General features: G+C 40.8%; 1 long non-coding RNA gene and 2 pseudogenes across 1 annotated transcript; all 3 read left to right on the forward strand.

Moving 5' to 3' along the window:
• The first annotated feature begins 3352 nt into the window (after window positions 1-3352).
• On the forward strand, window positions 3353-4375 carry LOC133013650 (interferon-inducible GTPase 5-like; annotated as a pseudogene).
• Window positions 4376-10987: 6612 nt separating this feature from the next.
• On the forward strand, window positions 10988-11911 carry LOC133013653 (uncharacterized). Its single transcript, XR_009681429.1, has 3 exons — window positions 10988-11001; window positions 11223-11271; window positions 11852-11911. It is a non-coding gene; the product is annotated as an uncharacterized LOC133013653 (long non-coding RNA).
• A 2723-nt stretch (window positions 11912-14634) lies between these two features.
• On the forward strand, window positions 14635-15777 carry LOC133013899 (interferon-inducible GTPase 5-like; annotated as a pseudogene).
• The last annotated feature ends 296 nt before the right edge of the window (window positions 15778-16073 follow it).

A 16073-nucleotide genomic window follows, 5' to 3' on the forward strand; every position in this document is an offset into this window, starting at 1 on the left:
TACAGCATCCATTTTAGAGCATGAATGAAGCGATTCAGTTGCTGCTTGATAATCATGTGGTTAGAGGAAACAAAAATCGTCAGGAGATGAAACCTCCCCTTCACCCGTTTATTCTGTGCAACACACAACACAATTAAATCAAGGAAAATGTCTGCAAGTACTAAAAGAATCTGATTTATTGTCCATAAAATCCAGAGATTGTCACACAAATAATCTATAAACTATCTCCGCTCTCATCCTAGAATGAACCAGAGAGCCTGCAGGACTATGAAAACACTAGTAATGCAACTGCACGTGCACCAACATCTCCAAATGTATTTGAAGACCACACCAGTGAAGGTGAAGTGGAGCTGAACTTTCCACAGGTGAGATTCACAGCGACGCCCCGACGTCAGACGACCAACAGAGACTCCAGCAGCTCACACCAAGATGAGAGTCTTTACTCTAACGTCAGGATTTGACCCAAGATGTTCTCGTCCTGCTTTTTACAGCTACCTCAGGCCTGAGGAAGTTTATATTCACAATCAGTCATCACAGAGATTCTGAAGAATTCATGTGTTAAGCAAAATAGCTCGTAGCCGTAAATCTACAGTAATGTAAGCTGGTCAACAAACCTTATGCAGCTACAACAAAGTCATGCGTGTTGCCATTAGGAGTATTTTAAAACTAATTATCAAGAAGGTACAGAAGTTACATTACTGAGCAAAAAATGATAAATATTTGAATATTTGTTAATTAAAGGTTTTGGGGAAAAAAGTGAACATAGCATAGTGAGGGATAAACTGTTAAAATCCTTATTTTGCAACTTAAATGTAAATAATGTGAGTGTAAAATGATTGTATTAGTAACTTTTATATAATCCATATAAATGACATGCAGTTAGACAAGAAATGCTGAGAATCTTAATTTTTTTGTGCTTTCTAGTGTTGTTTACTTAATCCAAACCCACACTCCTGAAATGTAAATATCCTTTATGTCAAAATAAAATGAAATATATTGGGACAAATGATGAACTTGAAAGTTTATTGACATTATTGTTGGATTTGTGAACATGTCACAGCACTAAAGGGTTTCTGAAGAATGCATGTACAAACAAAATGCATTGCATCATGAAATGGACATTATCTTGTGATGCATTTCTATTGACAGACCATGTAAACCTTAGATTTACTTGAGTTAATGAATAAGTAAAATAAAATCAAGTACATGACTATATCCTGAACTTAAATGGATTTGTATTTATATAGCGCTTTTCTAGTCTGATGAAGACCACTCAAAGCGCTTTACAGTACAGTTTCACATTCACCCATTCATACACACATTCATAAAGTGCATCTATTTGCAGCACTTAGTTATTCTATGGGGGGCCATTCAGGGTTCAGCATCTTGCCCAAGGACACTTCGCCATGCAGATGGTTCAGACTGGGGATCGAACCGCCGACCTTCAGGTTGGAGGACGACCACTCTACCCCTCAGCCACAGCCGCCCTTAACTGTTAAGTATCCAAAGTAAAAGTACAAATTCTGAAACATTAGGAGATTATTAGATACGTTATTACATTTTCATACAGGTGTATCGATGAGTAAGTGTTTTAGTTGCCATGGAGCCAGGCCCGTAGCCGGAGGGCAGTATCCCCCGATCTAAATATGCATTAAGATGTATGGAGAGAAGCGATTGGTTAACAGTAGCTTCAAAACCATGTCAGTGGACAATAGCATACTTGATTTACCATTGTGTTTGAGTTTGCATCATTTTGTATTTAAGCTATCAAAACGTGTCTCAAACAGTGCATCCACAGAAGCAAAATGTGTTTAACAGTAAATACCATATTATTTTGCTATCTACGCTGGGTGTGTATTAACCTTGACCCTGTAAGTTCCATTATAATTGCCAAAGAATATCTGATTATTACCTTGTTTGAACAGGATCCGAACAGTCTTTGTAACAGCACAGCAATATAATACTGATTCTGTCCTTGGTGGGAACAGTGGGAACACTGGTCCTTCTCTCTCATCATCACCACCTTTCTGTCTTTCTTTCTTGGGCTTGACTTCAGCCTCTTGTTCCTTCCCAAAGGAAAGTGTGTCTGAAGAAATCTCTCCATTTGAGTCTCAGTGAAGAAACACAACAACCCAGCTCATATATTTACATTGTAACAGTGCAGAGTAGATTCTGTCCAATTCACTGATTGGCCTCGTGTTATAAGAGTAAAGTGGCTCCTTTAAGAAAGTGCTTTTGTGTATTTCAGAGAGTGAGTGGTGAAGAGAGAGAGAGAGAGAGAGAGAGAGAGAGAGAGAGAGAGAGAGAGAGAGAGAGAGAGAGAGAGAGAGAGACGAGGAAGTATAAAGATGAACGGTGTAAGTTACAGCGTGTTGGAAAATGAATACAACAGCTTCTCCAGACAAGAAGAAGTGTCCTCTGTTATTTCTCTCCTGCTGCAGAAAGTGAAGGGTGTGAACCTGAAGTGAGAAGCGGCTTCAGCCCGGGAGGAGAACAGACATCTCCCCTGTACGTCACCGACTCCGGTCTGGAGGTCGAGCAGGAGATGTTAACACTACGTTACCTTGTATATTTACGAGAAGAGGATCCACTCCACCTCCTACTCACTCACCCACCGCTCACATACACACATTTAAAATAATACAGAAGTCTGGACCTGCATGGAGCTGATTAAGTCACTTCAGATGAAGGTATTTGTCTGGGTCATGCTCTCCTGAACAACTAAAAACATGAGAAGGGTCATAAGTTGAAGGGAAGAAGTGTTATTAAAAAAAAACAAGAAATGCACAGTTCTGGAGAATATTTACATGTTAATTTCCTCCACTAACAGTACTGCTTAAGAATATAACATCAATATATTATTATTTTTAACCTTTTAGTTCAGGTTTCCTCTAAGTTAATGCTTTATCATTTCTACTGCAAAGACACCTGTTTTATCTATTGTTACCAGAGCCAGTTGTAAACGTGCCTGTTGGATTTGCCACGGCAAGTAAAGGCCGACTGTGGGACTCAGTCCACAGAACCGTTGATGGTCCCAGTCGCCTCTGCTGCAGAGCGCTGGTGAGCTTTTTATTCAGAGCTTATCAGCTTATTATTGAACGTATTGCGTGAACAAATCACGACAAATTCCACACTGCACATCCTTGGGCCCTTAACACTGCACATGTCACGCTTGAAGCCGATAAGATGAATGCTTCTCGAGATGTGAGAGTCACAGAACAACAGACTAAATAGATTGAGAGAGATTAGAGGAATTGTTCGATAGATGATAGATAGTATCCATCATATCTGTTCTTTATCAAAGGACCTGTTGTGACTCTTCTAATAATTCACTCTGTGTCTCTCTGCAGAAATGGCTGATGTTTTCAAAGGCCTGAGCTTCCTTGAGACTTTGAAAGAATCCATAGACAGCAATAAGTTATCAGATGTCAGGGACGCGGTGGAAGATCTCTTGATCAGTAGGATCAACTTGGCTGTGGTGGGAAACCGCTGTGATGGAAAAGACTCCATCAACTCCCTACGTGGCATCGGACCAGGGGATGAGGGAGGGGGGGGCTCCTGGTTTAATCGCCGTGGCCTCAGAGGACGTGGCAGGCTACCCTGACCCTAAACACCCTGACTTACACCTGTGGGACCTGTTGCCTGTGCCCGAAACCTCCCCATTCAAACCTGAGGGATACATGGATAGAGACAATCGTGTACTGGGTTCTCTTAGCTTCAGTGGGAGATCCAGAGAAGAACCTGGAAGAGAAGAGGAAAGTCAGTCTGGAAACACTGAGGTCACATGGTGTGACGCAGCCTAAAGTCTACGTGGTCACACCCAGAAGTCTGACTTCCCTGGTCTGTTGGACGACTTGGGCAAAGACCTTCCAGAGATCCGAGCCCAAGCCCTTCTCTTGGCTCTCCCGACGCTCACCTCAGCCCTGGTCACCCAGAAAAAGGAGGCCTTCAAAGCTCTGGTATGGGCCGCTGCGTCGCTCTCTGGTGGGATGTCTGCCATTCCCGTCCCCCTGGTGGCTTCTATGGTGGACTCGAGTGTAGCGGTGCGGCTCCTGACGAAAGCACAGTTATCTCTGTGCCTGGATGATGAATCAGTCGAACGACTGGCCCGACAGCGAGGCGTGGAAACCCCGAGACTTAAAGGGCTGCGGACTTGTGCGCTGTCAGGGGAGGTTACCAAAGGGGAAGTGAAGAGGCGGCAGAACAGGACTTGGCCACGGTGTCGTCAAAGCTGGTGGAAATGGCCATGCCCAGACACGCCCGTTATGCCAGCAGCTCCTTCACCGCCATGCTGCAAGCTCTGAACAGCGCCATTGATGAAATGGCGGCTGATGCCGTGAAGATCGTGGCTGCAGCTTTCGGGGGGGGGGAGTGAAATGTTTTTCTCTGTGTGCGATGTTTCCTGTTTACGTGTTGTTCACCTGCACTTTTATGTTTATTCAACTCTCCACAAACCCTTTTGATAAGTTTTCACATTGTTAGATGAAGTTTTAAATAGAGACACTATGAATACTATGTGAGCATTAATTCTCCAAATAAATATGTCGTAATGAAAACTGCTCTGTGCCTGATAACAAGACTTCACCACAAACTACAGGGGAGGTGCATCTGCGTGCAGATACTGTGAGAAGCTGAAAACGCTATCATTGTAATCATCACACCTACAAGAAGCTGTTTTCTGTCTTGCATGCTAGGGGATACAAATACATTTTCTGCATCCCCCTTTCAAAGTGTGAAAACTTCAGTTTTTCTGTGAAGTCTCATTCTCGGAGTGAGGCTGTGTGTGACAGACTGATACAAGTGGGTCCTATGAGGTAAGGACAAGCTTCTATGGTTATTTATCTCCTCATTAAGTTAATCTACTAGAGTAAAATATAGTGTTTCAGAAGTTTTATTTACAGTTAATACACTGAATTTTTCTTAATAAAATTCATAATAATTTAAAACCCCTTTTCTTCAATTCAGTTGAAAAGAATTTTTCTAAATGAAAACTCAACTAACTTTTGACAGACGTTTTACAGTAAAAAGACAAAGTTTTGTGATCTTATGATGTTTTTATCCACTTTGCAATTTTTATTTGTTTCAGAAATCCAGTTGTAGTCCCACATGAGATGGAGGATCAAACAGTCACGTGGCTAGTTTTTCTGGCCCTGATAAAACGTAAGGCTTTTATTTCTCCACTTTGAAAACAATGTTTTATATTTTTTCCAACATTTTAATTAAAGATTAACTGACTTCTCCACTTGTGTTTTCATCGACAGATGTTTCTACAAGTGACCCTGGAAGCCCAATCAAAGGTATGTACAGTAAAAATATGAATATTAAAATACATTTCAGAACGTACATAAAATTACGATTAGTTGACAAATGTTTCCTTCATGCCCCAAACAACCAAGGCTCGTCCGGGTGGAAATATAATTAATAACCAAATGTATATATGAAAAGTGAACATTTGAACATAAACCAGTGATAAAACCTACAGAATCCATCTTTGAGATCATTTTAGTTGATTTTTACATTTTTACTTTCTAGCTTGGTCCATGTCCCATTTACTAAAATTCAGGAAGTAAGATAAATACCGCAGTCAGGCACCAGGTGGCGATCTAAACACTTTGGCTTCACTTTTAGTCGATGGTTTGAACTCTTCTAGATCAGTTATGACTCCAATGCAGTTTGGCTAAAGCTTCACTCTACAAAGTTTCCCAGTCGCGTCAGCTACAAAAATCTTAAAAGAATAAATAATCGAACAAGACTAGACCTACGTAAAATCAGTGAATGAAGTAAGATAAATAGTCTGTGTTCAGCTCCTGACTCAGTCTGCTGTATGTCCTCGTTCAGGCTGTTTCAGAGCCTCAGGGCTCTTGTTTCAAAAGCTTTGTCCCCTAAATTTGTCTAAGTACAATAAATCGTATCAGCTGGACTGATGAAGAGGAGTGTAGGAGCTTCAGGAGAGGAGCTCCCTTGACCACAGATTGTTGGATTTTTTGCTCTGCAGAACTTTTACATTTACAAGAAACCTATGTTACACAGACTAGAGGGAAGAAAAACAATACAAATCAAGATGTGCATTCTTTAAAGAAGATTCTGCTTCCTGTCTACAGACCCGCCCACTGAACCTATACTGTCTATGAGGTCTGAGGTCACAGAAGGTCAGACCATCACCATCAGCTGCACTGTTGAAAGTTTCCCACAGTCAACTCTCACCTTGATGAGGATCAACACAAATAATCAGGCTGAAATAATCCCTGAAAATAATCTTTATTCACAACCCATCAACTCTCTCTACCACACGTTTACTGTGACTTCAGCCGACGCTGGCTGGTACGTCTGCCGTGCCGAGAACACTGAGGGTTACAAGGACAGCGAGCAGAAGGAGTTGGTGGTGAAATGTGAGTGTTTCAGATGCTGCTTTTTTTTTTAACCAAACAGATCAAAACAAATCTTCCCTTAAAAAATCTATCTATGCTTAAGTAACTTTTCTAATGTACTTTTCTATTAACTTCAACTCCTGACAGTTGAAACAAAAGCACCTGAGAAATTAATTACCTAAAGTAAATGTGTCTGTTTGATTAAGTACTGTAGAGCTAAAAAATATCAATAAACTACCAGACCCTATATAAAGAAATTTAATCTATTAATAATTGATAATAATAATCCAGTAATGTTACGTGGTGCCACTCTGCTAATTGCCAATGTAATTCTTCCACCAGAGTAAAGTATAAATCTGTTGATATGAAGCCTTGTGTCTTTAAGCAGTTATACGTTTTCTAATAGTATAATTTGTGGTGTCATGCAATATATTCTTTCACACAGTTTTGTATATATTATGCTCCTTAATATAAATTAGTCCACTATCTACAAACATACTTTGATTTACACCCTGATGAAATAAAAATATACATATATTCATTCACATACATTCTATATTATAAAGACAATTATATTGGACAGTGTTTAAATCTGACAGTTCTCTGTTTTCTATATTTTTGGTTACCGCAGACAGTCCCAAACATGTGAAAGTTCAAGCCAATCCTGGTCTTGACGTGAAGGAAAATGTGTTGTTGACACTGAGCTGTTCTGCCGAGTCCAACCCACCAGTGAGCTCTGTCACCTGGAGGAAGACGACTGATGGGAGAGAGGAAATCATCCAACAGACTCAGACTCAGACCTTCATGGTGAATTCAGCCAGTCCCTCTGACAGTGGACTGTACAGCTGTGAAGCCACCAATGAGATTGGAAGTGGAAAGTCACAGCCAGCTGAGGTTAAAGTCAGATGTGAGTAGAATGATGCACTTGTGATGGAGAATGGATAAACAAGGAGGATATATTCTACATTACTGTCTATAAAGTTAATACTGATCAGACGTGCTGGTTCCAAAAGAAGAAAACATTAGTCCACAATGTAAAAAACACCACAGGGTTCTTTTAACTATGGTTTAAATTAATTAATTCATTAAACTTATCCAACATTTCTTTGAACTGAAAACGTTTGTTTCAACATAACTAAAGTGGCCTGTTGTCATAACTTGATTTATTTAAATAGAACTTCTCAAAACAGCGTTAAAAAGTGCTTCCCAAATATAAAAGAAAGTAAAAACACATGAAAATATGAATTTAAATTTAAAAACAAATAAAAAATCTGTCAGAAACGTCTAAAAACTACTCATACGTAAAGTCAGTTAATGAAGTAAGATAAAAGTATGTTTCCAGCTCCTGACTCAGTCTGCTGTATGTCCTCGTTCAGGCTGTTTCAGAGCCTCAGGGCTCTTGTTTCAAAAGCTTTGTCCCACAACTTTGTCCTCATGTATTGATTTAATTTGAATTCTGAACTAAAATCGTCCTTATAGTATTCACGATATTACCTTCTTAGTGGACTGTCACTCACATAGCAGATGTCTTGGTCCAGATTTGTCCTGGGCCACGAGAAGACCAGAAGTGCCGGATCATTGCCTGAAGTGGCCCACATCCGTGTGCTATCTGGGTTGTGACTTAACCTTAAAGAATCTTCTGTTTCAGATTCACATGTTGTTGAGATAAAGGTCATTTCACTTGGGTCCTTTTTCCAGATAAGCCGAGGAAGACGAGCATTGCTGTCAGTGGCTCTTCTGATGACCAAGTGAAAGTTGGTGGTTCTCTCACGTTAACATGTGACACCGATGCCAATCCTGCCCCGACGACTTACTCCTGGTACCGCAGCAAAAATCTACGATATGACTCACGGTGGAAGCCCACAAACAGCCGAGAGCTGAGTTTAACAATACAAAGAGAAGATGAAGCTTGTTACAGATGCAGAGCCTCAAACCTCATTGGTGGAGGGGATGAGAGTCAACCAGTGTGCATACAAGTACTGTGTAAGTACTATGATGTTTCCAGAGATTTTTACTTGAATTCAAATACTTAGGTCATCTGCTTCCAGCTTGTGTGTGAAATGTCAGCCTCTGCTCTCGCTTTAAATTACTTTCATTAGGGGGCGTGCCCGATTAGCCACTCGGTGAGCATGGTGCAGTTGTGGGGTCATAACTTCAGGAGAGGAGCTCCCTTTACAGCTGATTGTTGGATTTTTTATTCAGCAGAACTTTTACATTAACAAAAAAACTTTTGTAACACAGACTAGAGCGAAGAAAAACAATAAAATCATAATGTGCATTCTTTAAAGAACATTCTGCTTCCTGTCTACAGACCCGCCCACTGAACCTATACTGTCTATTAGGTCTGAGGTCACAGAAGGTCAGACCATCACCATCAGCTGCACTGTTGAAAGTTTCCCACAGTCAACTCTCACCTTGATGAGGATCGACAAATATCATCAGTCTTTAAAAATCACAGAAAATAATCTTAATTCACGACCCATCAACTCTCTCTCCCACAAGTTTAATGTGACTTCAGCTGACGCTGGCTGGTACTTCTGCTGTGCCAAGAACACTGAGGGCTCAAAGGACAGCAAGCAGAAGGAGCTGGTGGTGAAATGTGAGTGTTCCAGCTGCGGCGTTTTTTTTCAACCAAACAGATTTTTCTATAAAATGTTCTATTACTTCTGACAGTTCTCTGTAATTCTTCCAGCAGAGTAAAGCATTCTTATGTTGATATGAAGCCTTGTGACTTTAAGTGTTCTTGTGATATTATTCAACACCACAATAGTATAAATTGTGTTTTAATGCAATGTATTGTTTTCACAGGTTGGATTGTTATTGTGCACAACTATATAAATAACTACACTACCTACAAACCTACTGTGAAATCAACCCTCATGAAATAAAAAACATATATTATGCAGGTCATTCTATATTATAAAGACCATTATACTGGACAGTGGTTAAACCCGACAGTTCTCTGTTTTCTATATTTTGGTTACTGCAGACAGTCCCAAACATGTGACAGTTCAAGCCAATCCTGGTCTTGATGTGAAGGAAAATGTGTTGCTGACACTGAGCTGTTCTGCCGAGTCCAACCCACCAGTGAGCTCTGTCACCTGGAGGAAGACGACTGATGGGAGAGAGGAAATCGTCCAACAGACTCAGACTCAGACCTTCAGGGTGAATTCAGCCAGTCTCTCTGACAGTGGACTGTACAGCTGTGAAGCCACCAATGACATTGGAAGTGGAAAGTCACAGCCAGCTGAGGTTAAAGTCAGATGTGAGTAGAATGATGCACTTGTGATGGTGAATGGATAAACAAGGACGATATATTCTACATTACTGTGTATAAAGTAAATACTGATCAGACGTGCTGGTTCTAAAAAGAAGAAAACATTACTCCACAAGGTGATGTCCTTCAACACAAAGTTTAGCAAACCTGATAAAAATGATGAAGTTAAAATAGGAACAGTAACTTAACATCAGTGGCTGTAGTTTGTTTCAAAGAGAAATTGATGAGACAATCATTGAAGGTTTCACCAGGTGAATCTAAAACCAGTCTGTTTTGTCTTTTATTGTTTTAATGCCCATCAACTGGTTTGGAAACTTGTTTCACATTTTTCTCAGTCTGGCATTAAAGAGCAGCAATAATGTCACTTCATTTGTTGTGTTATTCATGTTTGATCTTTGCTGATGTTCAGAAAATGACGTTGTCTTATCTCCTGAATTTCCCGGCTAGTTTCTCCAAAACACACACACATCATTGAGTCGGCAGAGAAGCAGGAGCCTGACGGGAGGAGCTCTGTGATGCTGAGCTGCTTCAGTCACAGCTTTCCCCCAGTCCATCTCTACTCATGGTACAGGAAGAGTCAGGGAGAGGAAAAGGATGAAATTGTGTCCGAGAATCAAAACCACACAGTGTACTCAAACCAGTCAGGAGTCTACTACTGCCTAGCACAAAATGAAGTAGATCACAATTTGTCTGATCCCGTTCATCTGTTTGAACGTGAGTGAATTTCAATTGTTGTGTTTTATCAGGAGACATGTGGAAAGTTTAACAGCCTCTGGTTGTCCGTCCATAAGTTCTCTGTCCCACACTTTCACATAAACACATATGTAGAATCAAGGAGTAATTGATTTGACTTTGGAAGCATGGGTCAAAGGTCAAGCTATATAGGATGCTCTCTCTTTTTGCAACAGGAAACTATCCGCACATCCTGAAGTTCCTCGTTCCTGCTCTATTTGTCCTAATGCTTATCATCTTAATCGTCGTAGTTTTAAGGTGAATGAATAAGAAGTGCAATTGATTAAATAATTACATTTCAGAGATGGTCTGGCATGTGCAACCACATCATGTCTCTCTATGTTTTCAGATACAGGAGGAAAAAATCTATTCAACAAGGAACAACAAACATCAAATCCCCCTCTGTTTTTTTGGTGATGAAACATTTGTTTAAGCCATTCTACTTCTCTATTGAAAACCCCCGGACAGAACTGACATATCCTGTGTATGTGTGTGTGTGTATGTGTTTACATAATTTAAGGGTTCGTGTAATGGTACCAGGAGGAGGAGTCTGACACATGAGAATGTCTCAGAGCAGTTGAGGCGTCCAGAGGCCCAACGACGCCAGCCTCTTCCAGACAGCACGTAAGACCACACCCACTCAACACACTGTCCCCACCCAGGACAAGGAACACTGTGTGTGACAGAGTCAGACATGGACTGCTGCTCATGCTAGAGTCAAAGCATCCATTTATTTTCTAGATCCTCTGACATGAATGACACAATGAATGTCTGCCCTGTTATTTATAATAGTCGTTCACTCTGTGTGAAAGTATTTATTCTTATATATCTTTTATATTCCACAGGCCTCCGACCGACATCAACGCTGTTTACAGCATTTTGAGTCTGCCCCAGGTGAGTCCCGGGTTGAGACAACACTTTAAACTAGAAAACAAGAAATTAAAACAATCACATATGGAGACTTGAGCAAAACTCAAGAATATTTATATTAAAAAGAATTTAATTCAAAGTGTCTGGTCATGGTGGCCTGTTGTCAGATCCTTGTCTTAGCACAATAGATTTTTTATATAATTAAACTACCAGTTATTGAAACTTCTAAATCTATTTCTAATTGGCTATTTGTATATTGCAAATCGTAGCAAACAGGGATTATTGAGAGTATAGGTATAAGATTCAGGATATTTAAGCCTCTGCTTCATCACTTCTGACCTGTTACAGCTGTAAAACTACTAATTCTTCTAAATACTCCAAATTATGTCATAATTTCAATAATATGTTATCAAATATGTTTTAATGATGATACTACAAAGCCACCGAAGTCCCAGTATGTTTCATTTGTTTTATTTTGAGTTCACACGATGCAAGGATCTGAAACAAAACAACAACATTAGATTAGATCTAAAAATTGATCAAGAATGAAGTGCTTCAGTTGCTGCTTGATAATCACTGATGTTTTCTGTCTGCATCTGCTCAGGCTGCCTCTGCACAAAACCCAACGAGACGGCAAGCTGGAAACACCAAGGACAATTCTGCCAACTACGCTCCTCTGAACTTTAAGAATAAGCTAAAGTGAGAATTGAATCTTTGTTTTACAATTCCAGAACAAAAAAGGTGATATTGATCAGCTCACGTCATGTTGATATTTCTTTTTCAAGGACGAAGCAAAGAAAGGTGAAAGAAGACCCTGTGTATGCGAAGGTGTCCAAGCCAACAAGAGTTAAAAAGGTCAGGAACTGTGACCTCTCATTTCGTGATATCAGTCTGTATATTTTGCTATTAGTTGAATTTAATCCAGAAAGTGTTCCATAAATAATCTATAAACTACCTTCACTCTCATCCTAGAATGAACCAATGAACCTGCAGGACTATGAAAACATTAGTAATGCAACAGCACGTGCACCAACATCTCCAAATCTATTTGACGACCACACCAGTGAAGGTGAAGTTGAGCTGAACTTTCCACAGGTGAGATTCACAGCGACGCCCCGACGTCAGACGACCAACAGAGACTCCAGCAGCTCACACCAAGATGAGAGTTAATACTCTGACGTCAGGATTTGACCTGAGATGTTCTCGTCCTGCTTTTTACAGCTACCTCGGGCCTGAGGAAGTTTATATTCACAATAAGTCATCACAGAGAGTCTGAAGAGTTCATGTTTTCAACCAGGTTGCCAGTTGGAGTATTTCAAAACTAGTTATCAATAAGAAACAGAAGTAACATTACTGAGCTAAAATATTATATATAAATATTTGAAATGTCAATTAAAGGTTCTGGAGAAAACAGTGAACATAGCAAAATGTGAGGGACAAATGGTTAAAATGCTTATTTTTCAACTTAAAATGTAAATAATAATTAAAGTGTAAAATGATTGTATTAATACGTTTTTATATAATCTATACATATAAATGACATGCAGTTAGACAAGAAATGCTGAGAATCACTGCTGAATGTTTTTTTTGTGCTTTCCAGTATTGTGAACTTAATCCAAACCCACACACCTGAAATGTAAATATCCTGTTGCTCAAAATAAAATGAAATATATTGGGACAAATTATGAACTTTAAGGTTTATTGACATTATTGTTGGATTTGTGAATATGTCACAGCACAAAAGGGTTTCTGAAGAATGCATGTAAACACAGAAAGCATTGCATCATGAAATGGACATTATCTTGTGATGCAATTCTATTGACAGACCATGTAAACCTTAGATTTACTTGAGTTAATGAATAAGTAAAATAAAATCAAGTACATGACTATATCATGAACTTAAACTGTTAATTATCCAAAGTAAAAGTACAAATTCTGAGACATTAGGAAATTATTAGATACGTTATTACATTTTCATACAGGTGTATCAATGAGTAAGTGTTTTAGTTGCCATGGAGCCAGGCCCGTAGCCGGAGGGCAGTATCCCCAGATCTAAATATGCATTAAGATGTATGGAGAGCAGCTATTGGTTAACAGTAGGCAGCTTCAAAACCATGTCAGTGGGCAATAGCATACATGATTTACCATTGTGTTTGAGTTTGCATAATTTTGTATTTAAGCTATCAAAACAAAATGTCTCAAACAGTGCATCCACAGAAGCAAAATGTGTTTAACAGTAAATACCATATTATTTTGCTACCTACGCTGGGTGTGTATTAACCTTGACCCTGTAAGTTCCATTATATTGCCAAAGAATATCTGATTATTACATTGTTTGAACAGGATCCGAACAGTCTTTGTAACAGCACAGCAATATAATACTGATTCTGTCCTGGATGGGAACAGTTGGAGCACTGGTCCTTCTCTCTCATCATCACCACCTTTCTGTTTTTCTTTCTTGGGCTTGACTTCAGCCTCTTGTGCCTTCCCAAAGGAAAGTGTGCCTGAAGAAATCTCTTCATTTGAATCTCAGTGAAGAAACACAACAACCCAGCTCATATATTTACATAGTAACAGTGCAGAGTAGATTCTGTAGGTTCTGTCGCGTTGTACGAGTCCGGTCTGGAGGTCGAGCAGGAGACGTTAACACTACGTTACCTTGTATATTTACGAGAAGATGATCCACTCCACCTCCTACTCACTCACTCACCGCCCACATACACGCATTTAAAAAAAAATAATGAGGTCCGGACCTGCATGGAGCTGATTAAGTTACTTCAGATGAACGTATTTGTCTGGGTCATGCTCTCCTGAACAAATAAAGACATGTGAATGGTCATAAGTTGTAGAGAAGAAGTGTTATTAAAAAACAAGAAATGCACAGTTCTGGAGAATATTTGCATGTTAATTTCCTCCACTAACAGTACTGCTTAAGAATATAACATCAATATATTATTATTTTTAACCTTTTAGTTCAGGTTTCCTCTAAGTTAATGCTTTATCATTTCTACTGCAAAGACACCTGTTTTATCTATTGTTACCATAGCCAGTTGTAAACGTGCCTGTTGGATTTGCCACTGCAACTAAAGGTCGACTGTGGGACTCAGTCCACAGAACCGTTGATGGTCCCAGTCGCCTCTGCTGCAGAGCACTGGTCACCTGTTTATTCAAAGCTTATCAGACTATAATTTAACTTATTAGGGTTAGGGTTAGATTAAATAGATTTAATTCCAAACTGCACTTCCTTTGGCCCTTAACAATGCACATGTCACCTGTGAAGCCGATAAGATGAACGCTTCTCGAGATATGAAAGTCACAGAACAACAGACTAAATAGATAGAGAGAGATTAGAGGAATTAGTTGATAGATGATAGATAGTATCCATCATATCTGTTCTTTATCAAAGGACTGAGCTTCCTTGAGACCCTGAAAGAATCCATAGACAGCAATAAGTTATCAGATGTCAGGGACGCGGTGGAAGATCTCTTGATCAGTAGGATCAACTTGGCTGTGGTGGGAAACCGTGGTGATGGAAAAGACTCCTTCATCAACTCCCTTTGTGGCCTCGGACCTGGGGATGAGGGGGGGGCAGCTCCTGCTTCGACCCCTGTGGCCTCAGAGGACGTGGCAGGCTACCCTGACCCTGAACACCCTGACTTCCGCCTGTGGGACCCGCCGCCTGTGCCCGACACCTCTCCATTCGAACCTGAGGGATACATGGATAGAGTTAAATTCCTCCGCTATAACGCTGTCTTCATGGCATTCACACATACGCCCCATCCCAACAGTGTGCAGGTGTTCTTGGAAGCCCACTCACTGCAGAGACAAACGGTGTACTGGGTTCTCTTAGCTTCAGTGGGAGATCCAGAGAAGAGCCTGGAAGAGAAGAGGAGAGCCAGTCTGGAAACACTGAGGTCACTGGGTGTGACGCAGCCTAAAGTCTACGTGGTCAGACCCTCCACCCTGGAGAAGTCTGACTTCCCCGGTCTGTTGGACGACTTGGGCAAAGACCTTCCAGAGATCCGAGCCCAAGCCCTTCTCTTGGCTCTCCCGACGCTCACCTCAGCCCTGGTCACACAGAAAAAGGAGGCCTTCAAAGCTCTGGTATGGGCCGCTGCGTCGCTATCTGGTGGGATGTCTGCCATTCCCGTCCCCCTGGTGGCTTCTATGGTGGACTCGAGTGTAGCGGTGCGGATCTTGACGAAAGCACAGTTATCTCTGTGCCTGGATGATGAATCAGTCTAGCGACTGGCCCGACAGCACGGCGTGGAACCCCCGAGACTTAAAGGGCTGCGGACTTGTGCTCTGTCAGGGGAGGTTACCAAAGGGGAAGTGAAGCGGCGGCTGGCGGTGGCAGAACAGGACTTGGCAACGGTGTCGTCAAAGCTGGTGGAGATGGCCATGGCCAGACACGCCCGATATGCCAGCCGCTCCTTCACCGCCATGCTGCAAGCTCTGAACGGCGCCATTGATGAAATGACGGCCGATGCCGAGAAGATCGTGGCTGCAGCTCTCGGGGAGGGGGAGTGAAATGCTTTTCTCTGTGTGCGATGTTTCCTGGTTACGTGTTGTTCACATAGACTTTTATGTTTATTCAACTCTTCACAAACCCTTAAGATACCTGTTCACATAGTTAGATGACGTTTTAAATAGAGACACTGTGAATTCCATGTGAGCATAAATTCTCCAAATAAATGTGTAGTACTGAAAACTGCTCTGTGCCTGATAACAAGACTTCACCACAAACAACAACAAAAAGGAAGTGGGTGGAAGTGCATCTGAGTGCAGATACCGTGAGAAGCTGCGAACACTATCACTGTAATCAT

Source organism: Limanda limanda, chromosome 11 (genome assembly GCF_963576545.1).
Source record: "Limanda limanda chromosome 11, fLimLim1.1, whole genome shotgun sequence".
NCBI lineage: Eukaryota > Metazoa > Chordata > Actinopteri > Pleuronectiformes > Pleuronectidae > Limanda > Limanda limanda.